Here is a 10773-nt window from a genome sequence, read left to right as displayed (position 1 = left end):
TAGCCCTTCACATACTCTCTTCATCACTCGTCCCACAAATTCACTCCCATTATCACTCCAGACCATTCTCGGCATTCCAAACCTAGGGAAAAATTCTTTGACAAGGGCTTTCGCTGTCGATAAGGCACTATTGTCTTTCACGGGGTACGCTTCTATCCATCTTGAAAAGGCACAAACAACAACGAGTACGTATTTCAGGTTGTTGCACCTTTCCATGTGGATGAAATCTAGCTGCAAAACTCGAACGGGTACGTAGGTGGAGCAAAATGACCAGCTGGAGTTGGGGTTCCCCTACCAGGATTGTATTTCAGACATACCATACAGTTCTTGACTATATTCTCTGCATATTTAGGGATTCTAGGATTCTGCCAGACTGGAGCAAACAATTTGCAAATCCCTTTCGCACTGATGTGTGCCATTCCATGCGCCATTGTAACCACTGCAGGCACATACGCATCGGGTAGCAACCAACGCTGATGTTCCGACAATTCAATCCTTTTTTTTTTTTTTTTTTTTTTTTCCCGTTTTTTTATTGAGAATCCATGAGGCATGATAAGAGATCAATGTACATAATTAAAAAATACAAAAACAATATACAACATAAGCAAACCACCTAAATTAACATTACAAAGGTAATATAGAGGTCGGTTGTCGAATTAGATAGCTTAGTGTCTAATTGAGTTTATACTTGTAAATCAAAGAATAATTGGTATTATTAATATGAATGTAGTATACATTGTGAGGGCAAATGTACACAGAGAGGAGATTAGAAGAGAATATAGCAAATAAGAACATTAGCGTAGCCATAATCCAGAAAAAGGAAAAACAAATTCAATAAATTTGCTACAATCTGCTATCACGCCAGGCAGCAACTGGTGCCCAGGTCTTCAGCCCCACTTCTCTTAATTTTTTACCCTTAAATTCATACATAGCCGCCTCTATATTGTGTATTCCTAATAGTCTAGACAGCCACATTTGAAAGGTTGGGGCCTCAACATCTTTCCAAGCTGCTGAAATTAAAATTCTAAGTATGGCTGTAGAGATAAAGATTAAAGCTTCAGTCTCAATATTTAATTTCAATTTGCTTTGGCAACCTATGATCATGAGTGTAGGAGACAGGGTTATCTGAGCATCCAACAGCCTCGCCCAGAATAATTCAATCTCTATTTTAATTGTTTCAAGTTTCTCACACTCATAGAACATATGGGTAATATCGGCTGGTCCTTTGCAGCATCTAGGGCAGTTGCTGTTCTCCCTCTTACCCCAATCATAAAGCTTGGAGGGGGTGTAATAAAGATTAAATAGTGTTTTGAAGTGCTGAGCTCTTAGATTGGAGGAGCGTAGGAATCGTTTGTCCATTGCAAGGGCTCTGTCTAGGTCAATGTCCGGGTCCTCTAATTTTAAAGCCCAGGCTGCCTCAGTTTTGTCCATGTCGTCCTGGGATTCCTCCAAGAAGAGCCTATACAGTCAGTTGATTCTAGGTTCACCCCCCTTCAGATAATCCAGTAACTTACACCTCTCCCTCAAGATGATACGGGGCCTTATTGATCTAATTGTGCTGACTACCTGAGCATATTTATGATCTTGACTACCCTGGAGGGAGTGCCTTTGTCTTAATTCTTCCAGAGTTCTACACTCATCCCTGACCATGACTTGCCCAAGTGTCAAGATACCCTGTCGCTCCCAGTGTCTCCATGACCCATCTTTACTTAGGTTAGGAAAGAGGCCCGAGTTCCAGAGAGGGGTGTGGTGATTGTATTTAGAGATTGCCAATACTTTCTGAGCTGCTACCCAGACCCCCCATATCCCTTCAAGTGTCTTGAATCTAGACTTGTTATAATATCTTCTTTCTGGTTTCCTTAATAATACCCCAATAGCCTCGCTAACGAGCAGTAATTCAAAAATAGATGGGATCACATCTTGTCTGATCGGGGGGTTTGTATTGTTTCCCCCTGGATCGAATAATATAGCCATCTGCGTAAGAAGACAAGACCAATGGTAGTATCTAAGATTTGGCATTCCCAAGCCGCCCCTTTCCTGAGGCAAAGACATATATTTCATAGATCTTCTAACCTTTCCATACTGCCATAGGAAATTCATGAAGATGGATTCTATTTCTTTTATAATTTTCCCCTCTATTTTAAATGGGATTGACCGGAATTTATATAGGACCTTGGGGAACATAGTCATTTTGATGACATTGGCACGACCTATTATTGAGAGTTGTAGTGTGTCCATTCTTTTTAGATTTTGCCTCATGGAGTTCATAAGAGGAATGAAGTTGTCTCTAATTATCAATTCTGGCTGTGCATTGATCGTTATCCCCAGATAAACCACGGAATCAACGAATCTGGAATCTGATTTATTTACATTCTTAGAACAAAGGACCTGAGTCTTACCCACATTTAAGCGATAACCCGATTGACCACCAAATTTGCTCGTAATTCTCACCACTTCACGCATAGCCACGTCGGGATCAGTAGTAATAACGGCCAAATCATCGGCATACGCCAAGATTTTTGTTTGAAACCCCTTCGTGACTACCGGTGTGATTGCTCTGTTATTGATTATTTGGCGTATTAGAGGATCAATATACAAGGCAAATAAAATGGGTGAGCAAGGGCATCCCTGCCTTGTCCCCCTCGTAATGAAGATCTTTTCCGAACTCTCGCCCATCATTTGAATTTTTGCGACTGGGGTAACATACATAGCCTGAATAGCCTTCATGAACCTTGGTCCAAACCCCCTTTCAGAGAGTGTGCTCCAAAGAAATTCCCATCTGACGCGATCAAAGGCTTTCTCCGCGTCTAGGAGGATCATTGCGACCCCTCCCTCCCCGGCAGCATGTACATCAAACAACGTGATAGCTCGTCTAATATGATCGGTAGTTCCCCTACCAGGGATAAAACCATGCTGCCAGGGAGAGACCAGGGTCCCAATGATCCGTCCCAAACGGGTTGCCAGGATCTTCGCGTATAATTTATTATCCGTATTTATTAGGGATAAGGGTCTATATGATCCCGGATTTTCCATGGGCTTGCCCTTTTTGTGAAACACCACTATATTGGTGTTCATCCATGACTCAGGGATTACGCCTGTATTTATAATCCCGTTGAAAAGGTCTAACAAAAGTATAGATGTTTCTTCAAATAGGTATTTATAAAGCTCCAATGGTAGACCGTCGGGGCCTGCAGCCTTCCCTGCTGCTAATTCTTGTATGGCCTCCGAGAGTTCATCCATAGTAATGGATTGTTCTAAAATTTCTCTGTCCCCCTGTGCCACTTTGATCCCCAGTCCTGTCCACTCACTCCTTGGTTCCTCAATGACCGGATCTTCCTGATACAGTGTTTGATAGTATCTTTTGAAGACGTTTATAATGTCCTTTGGCTCCTCATAGGTCCTGCCCTGCTCTTCTATACGTGTAATAATATTTTTCGAGGTCGCTTGTCTAATTCGTAATGCCAATGCTTTCCCGGCTTGTTCCCCCGACTCGTACATGTTTCTTCTTTGTGCTTGGTATTCAGCAGCTGCTTTTTTAGCGAATTGCTTTTGTATCTCGGCTTTGATTGTGCTCACCCTTTCAAAACTTATGGTATCCTGCCGTCCCTGGGATATATCTTTCCTGAGCTGTTCCTCAGCCGCTGTTAATTTATTCATTAATTGCTCTCTTTCTGAGTTGAGTCGTTTCCAATTTCGAGAGGTATAACTGCTGGTTTCTCCCCTTAAGGCAGCTTTATAACTGTCCCAAACAGAGTTTCGTTTTGCGCTATATCTATTTGCATCAAAAAAGGCCTGTGACCAGTTCTTCATATGTGTTATATAAGTGCTATCTATTAAAAGTTTTTTATCGAAGGTCCATGGTCTCATTGGTTTAACTGGTCTGTTAAGAGGTATTGTTAATAATAATGGATTGTGGTCTGAAATTATCATAGGTAATTTACTGATTCCTGCTGTACTGATCTCTGTGGTAGAGATCATAAAATAATCTAGCTTGGAGTATTTCTTAAAAGGATGTGAAAAATATGTAAAACCTGGGTTCCCTGTTTCAATACTACCCCAAACATCTCTCAAGCTATGTGAATCCATCATTGAGCGTACTGCCCGATACACCCGGGGTTTGCGTCCGGTGTACCCGGTTCCCTCTTCGAAATCTGCCGAGATGTTAAAATCCCCACATACCACTATGGGTGTTGGCCAAGCTGCTAGCTCCTTCTCCAAACGATCGAAGGTATCAGGGTCATCGCTATTAGCCCCATAGATACAGCAAATAGTGATGCCCAGATTCATTTCACATAATGCCCAACGCCCTATAGTGTCAGCCTTGGAACGCTTGGCTCCCCCCAAACCCACCTTACCAATAATAGCGACCCCCCTGATAGTAGACGTTTGGGAGGAGCAAGAAAGAATTTCGAATCCCTTTAGGTTTAACCAATGCCTCTTTCCCCATGGCAAATGGGTCTCCTGCATACACATGATTTCCATTCGTGTAAATTTAACAAATTCCTCTAGTCTTCCCCTTTTTTTCCAATCATTTAGGCCCCCTGTGTTCATAGAGCAGATCCTAAGCTTTGACATATTTCTGTCTTAAATCTTTCCTTCTATTCAACCTTCCATTTAACATAATAAAAGTGCAATTGACTACATACCTTGTAACAGCTTTAATTTTCAGCCTAATTATAGTTACGATATCATGAATTCTCTTTTTTAGTTTTACACCCCCCCAGCACCATCCCAAGCCTCCCTTCCCCCCCCTTCCACCACCCCATCCCTCCCACCCCACCCCCGCCACCCATTGAGGCATCCTGGGTCCGGCCGGATCCAGGTGTGGGCGTCTATGTGATCCGTACGCCGACGATCGCTCTCAGAGCCTCCGGCCCCGCCATTAGAGAATAACAAAAGAGCACCAAAGCCAAAAAAAGAAGGAGAGGAGAGACAACTGATCAAAAAGAAATAAAAGCTTGAGCCTGTATCATAGCAGTAGTTAATATGAAGCTCCAAGAATTAATTTAATTTGTCCCCACTAGAATGACATTTTTTTTTTTTTTTTGATTCATAGTATTTATCAGTTGTCCTTCCTTGCATTGTCCGATATTTCTTGCAGGTATCCTTCCGCTTGAATTTCACTATTAAAAAAGCGGGTGGTACCTTTGAAGATTACTTTCAGGCGGGAGGGGTTTTGTAAGTAGACAGTAGCACCAGCTTTTTCGAAAGGAGTGAAGAGCTGCCGCATTCTCCATCTTCTTTCGACTGTTGGATGTGCAAAGTCGGGTCTAACAAAAAAGAAGAATCCATTATATTCACGCTTACTGGTAGGACGCGCTAGGTCGTAAATGGCTTCCCGTAAAAGAAAATTGCCAAAATACACTAGCATTGCCCTAGGGTATTTAGAAGGGTTCTCATTTTGTTTATGTGTGAGGGGAAAACGATGGGCCCGCTGAATTTCTTTGTCCATGTCCCAGGATTCTAATTCCGGGAACGTTTTTTTCAGAAGATTGCTTATATATCCCCTAGGATCATTCCTCTCCACTGCTTCCGGGATGCCAAGAAAACGAAGGTTGTTTCTTCTGGAGCGGTTCTCCTGATCTTCAACCTTGAACATTAAGTCTCTAATGATCCCTTCCTGAGATTTTTCTTGCTTTTGGAGGCAGGCAACATCTTTCTCTAAATACTCAGTACGAGTTTCTAGGGATGTCATCCTTTCCGATATCTCGGTACAGGTACTACCTACTTTGTTGACCACCCCTTCTAACTTCTGAATTGCAGCATGATTCCTTTCACTGTCTTTCTTTATATCCTTGTGGAGGTCCCTAATAGTCATCAAAATATATTTTAAAGAGGGCTCAGCCAGTTTCCCTTTTCTTGCTGCCGATCCATTTTGTAGTAGGTTATCGCTCCCGTTTGAATCCTTGTCCCTGTGCTGGGACGGTACAGCTTCGTCAGAATCATTAGATTTGTTCCTACTTTCGCTGACTTGCTCCGTAATGCTTCCTTGATCTGAGCTTTCTTCAAAGTTTGACTTGTTGAGCCGTTGGTTCCTTGTTCTTCTTTTCTCGAGTTTTTTTCCCCGTGGAGTATAACCTTGATCTGCGGCACTGAATTTCTTGGGGTCTAAGGAGTCAGTACCTGCGGCTGTTGAGCCTTGAGTTGGATTAATATTATCGTCACTGATCTCGCTTGTTGTAGATATACCAGTCTCATATATATCGGCATCCGAACCCTCAGATGGATTTTCTGCTTGAGATTGTCTCAATTTCGCGATAGATGGATTGCATAAGGAGCTGGGAGTCTCGTTATAGCCAGATTGCTTTAAAGGAGAATTTGTTGATAGTGATGTAGATGTTTCAGGGTCTGGTGTCAAATGTGTCATCATATCCTCCTCATTCTTAGATGATTCCTCCGTAACAGGATATTTCAAGACTTTTTTTGACCCTCCCTTGGGTATAGGGCTAAAAATACTAGATATACTTGGCTGAAGTGTACTGGCTTGTTCGGTAGCAGTAGCTTTGGCGGTTGCTTTCAAGATCTTAATGGTTTGAAGTCTCTTTGCTTTTTTTGCCATTAACTCCACATCTTCATCTACTTCAAGGCTCCTCTCCTTCCCTTTATCCTTTCGTTGGACTTTCTCTTTTTCCCCATAGCATTTTTTATTTCTTTCTTTGATTTTTTCATTCTCTATTTCTATCTCTTTGTCTTTGTTTTTGTCTTTATCTTTATCTTTTTCTTTTTCTAAAACTTTGCCCTTTGATTTGTCCTTGCTTTTATCTTTGTCTCTCCCTTGCCCTTCCTCTCTTAATTTATTTTTAATTTCCTTTGCCTTGGCTCCCCGAGTTTCTGGTCCCTTTATCTCTGGTCGTTTATCTGTATTTTCATCATTCAATTTGCAATGGTCAACAGCATTTTCAATTTCAGTTCCAGTTTCAAGTATGTAGGGGCCCGCCTCTACACTCTTGGAGGGTGTCGTTGAGCTGTTTAATTCCCTTGATAATTCCAGTTTATTCTCTGTTTTTTTTTCCGAGTTGATCCCACTGTGTTTTATTGGCTCAGTTTGCTCCTTCTGCAGGCTCGGGACTGATAATGTTACTGATGCTCCAGTTCCTGCTCCATGAACCAAGTCTTCCATAGCAATTCTTCTATGAGGTGTTTTCCCTGGCCCAAAAGTATGTAGCGGTGTGCTGCTGAGCGAAAAAATTAGGATAGCCACCTCTCCTTGAACCCTGCCCTTTATCGCTTTTTGAACCCCTCGCTCTCCCTTATATAGCCTCACTTGGACAGGGATCCTAGATTGCGGGTCGGGCTCACAAGGTGTATTGTTTATGCAGTTTATTATATTTATGATGCGATAGACTCCGAGCTCGATTTGAATTTGAATTGCTGCTCTCACCGCTTGAAATCTAGTGAGGTCATAAGTAAGCTGTTTATATTCTTTTGTGAAACGGGTTTTTATTTTCAGTCTCTGCTTCTGCTTCTGCCTCACCTGACCAAACGGGTTTTTATTTTTATTATTTACAAACCCCACTCTCATTGCAGACAGCTATTAGACTCCCAAATCCCCTCAGCCAAAGTGCTTGCTATATTTTTGATTTTATCCGAATGTCAGACTGACGCTCTATTTCAGTTCTGTTGAAAACTATTCATATATCCGCTTTTAACTCTTGATTCAATTTCACTTCAGTTTCAATTCCCATGTTCAAGGTATTGATTGCGGGCTATTATTTATTACGTCTGTCCTAGCCTGTCTGGCCGGTGGTGACCTCGCTTGTTTGTGAACAGAGTGTGAAGCTACAGGACAAGCGGCTGCTTGAGGGAGAGAATACACAGCTATAGTTTTTTTTTTTTGTCCTTTTTTTGTGCCGTTTTTTTTCGGTATATATTTTCAATTACTTCCGCCAGACAAGTGATGACAGTGTCCCCCTTGCCAGACGAGGAGGAGTGGAGAGAGCTTGGGGCCTCCGCGCCGGCTTTTAAATTGCACTGCACTCGTGCCTTATGCCAACATCACCCGCAGTAAAGCCTCTGCTGTCCGTATCGTTAGAGAAGCAGAGGGCGCGGTTGCATCGTCATTGAGGTTGGGGTCAGATGCCTGCGATGCCACGGCAGCAGAAGGTATAGCGGACAGGAACCCCCTCCACGCCGCTCACCTTTATGTCTCAGCCTCAGTCCGATCCGCTGCTGCCTCCGCTACCTCCAATTTGAACCCCCCGGGCTGGGCCGCGTTTGACGATCGCTGGACAGGCACTCTGCACTCCGCGTTCGGCGCTCAGTGCTCTCCGTTCAAAGAATGTCGCCAGCCGCAAGAGGAGGAGGATATATTGTCACCCGCCAAGAACCAGGAGATCCGGAACCCGAGACCTCACGCCTGCAGCTCCACAGCACCCTCACTGAGACCTCATGTCACCGCGGGTACTGTTAGATCAGCTCTCAGCCACGATTAGCTCAGAGAAAAGTAGATAACATGCTTAATCTCTAGGGCATAGCAGAGCACAGAGACCCGTGAGAGCGATGTGGTAGCGACCTCTCACTCAGGCGCCATCTTGCCGACAATTCAATCTAACAACCATTCGCATCCATCTTACCCATTCTTTCTCTCCACACCTTCAGCTCTTTCTCTGTGGCTTCATTTTGAATTGATTTCACACTTTCAATCGTACCTTCGCACATTCCTCTGTCGGGAACCCATCTCGCCGGACCCATAACATACATTCGACTCATCACATCCCTCGCAGTTTCTTTCGCAACTCCATCCGCGAACGCATTTCCACGACCAACATCATCTGCAATCCTTTTGTGTGCACTGCACTTCACGATGCCACTTGCAACGGCAAGGTCAGTGATTCCAGAAGCTCATTCACCAATTGACCATGCTGAATCCTAGCACCGTGTGAAGTCAGGAAACCACGTTCACGCCACAATCGTCCAAAACTATGAGCAACACCCAAGGCATACTGACTGTCGGTGTACACATTCACTCGTTTTCCTTTCGCCAACACACATGCTCTTGTGAGTGCAATCAATTCTGCTGCTTGCACAGAGTTATGTGGGATACGTGCGGTCTCGACAATGGTATGCAAAGTCGTAACAGCATATGCTGCAGTCGTATCACCATTTGGCAACTTAAAACAGGAACCATCGACCCACAAAGTACCATCACATTCTGTGAGAGGAGTGTCCCTAAGGTCCACTCTCCCTTTCGTTTCTTCTTCTGTCCTAAAGAAACAGTTGTGTTGCTTTTCAGCATCCTCTGTCTCAACTGGGATTGGCAACAACGTGACTGGGTTTAGAGTATTGCATCTTTTAATGTGGACATGACTTGCTAGTAAGGTTAACTCGTAACCTGACAGTCGAGCACTAGTTAAGTGCTGTGTCCTAGTTCTATTCAACAAAGTGTCTACCGCATGCGGAACCATCACAACTAGCATATTATCCATCACCAACCCAGCAGACTGTCGTATAAAAACAGCCGCTGCTGCTGTGGCTCTCAAACAACTTGGCAATGCCCTAGCCACCGGATCTAAGGTCGACGAGAAATACGCGCATGGACGTTGATTGTCTCCAAAAGACTGTGTCAATACTGATAATGCACAACCTTCCTTCTCGTGGACATATAGTGTAAAGGGCTTACTGTAGTCGGGAGTACCCAACAAAGGAGCCGAACATAATGCATCACGCAATTCGGAAAAACTTTTCTGACACTCTTCAGACCATAGAATGGGATCTGGTGTATCTTTACGAGTCAATGCCACCAAAGGTTTGGCCAACAATGAGAAATTCGGTATCCATTGCCTACAATATGATGTAATGCCCAAGAAAGCACGCACTTCTCTCTGTGTTGTTGGCACACTCAATTTCGCAATTGCCTGAATTCTCTCTGGGGTCAGTTTCCTTCCCTCCTTCGATAAGAGGTGACCTAAGTAGGTCACTTCTTGTCGGCAATATTGTAGCTTAGAGAGAGAGACTTTATGATGGAAATCGGACAAATTACGCAACAATAATAATGTAGCCTCCTTACAAATCTCCTCAGTATCGGCAGCTACCAGTAATTCATCAACATACTGAATGAGGGTGGCGCCTTCAGGTAAAACAATCGTGTCAAGCTGTGTTTTTAGAGCTTGACTATATATTGATGGACTTTCACAGTAGCCCTGGGGAGCGCGTTTAAAGCGGAAGCTTCATCCTCCTAAACTGAAGCCAAAAATATCCCTACTCTCCTCAGCAATCGGGATGCTGAAGAAAGCATTCTTCAAGTCAATCACAGAAAACCATGCTGCAGAAGCTGGAATCATAGTCAGTAGGGCAGTTATATCAGGAACAACTGGAAATTGTGGCACAACTATTTTATTGACCTTTCTAAGATCAATCACAAATCTGTACACAGGTGGCTGGGAGGGATCAGTTTGTTTCAAAACAGGCAGAACAGGACTATTGCAAACGTTGCCTCTTGTCTCTTCGATCACATCCTTTTCAATTAAATTGTAAATGATCGCTAACAATGCCTTTTCGCCTTCGCTAGAGATCTTGTACTGGGGAATGCGCGGCATTCTAACATTGGCTTTCAATGTCACAACATACAGCTGAATTTCCAAAAGGCCTACATCGTTAGGGCCGATGGCCCAAAGAGTATCCGGAAGAGAGGATAATTCGTCTGGCAATATATCCTTTGACAAATACATCGGAGAAATCACTTTCCTACCCAATGTGAGCTGTACTCCCGAAGGAGAGCAATACAATGTTGCGTACAATCTTTTTAACAGATCCAATCCTAGCAAGTTCTCATCA

This window comes from Lissotriton vulgaris, unplaced genomic scaffold, assembly GCF_964263255.1.
Source record: "Lissotriton vulgaris unplaced genomic scaffold, aLisVul1.2 SCAFFOLD_406, whole genome shotgun sequence".
NCBI lineage: Eukaryota > Metazoa > Chordata > Amphibia > Caudata > Salamandridae > Lissotriton > Lissotriton vulgaris.
This window is presented reverse-complemented; position numbering follows the sequence as displayed.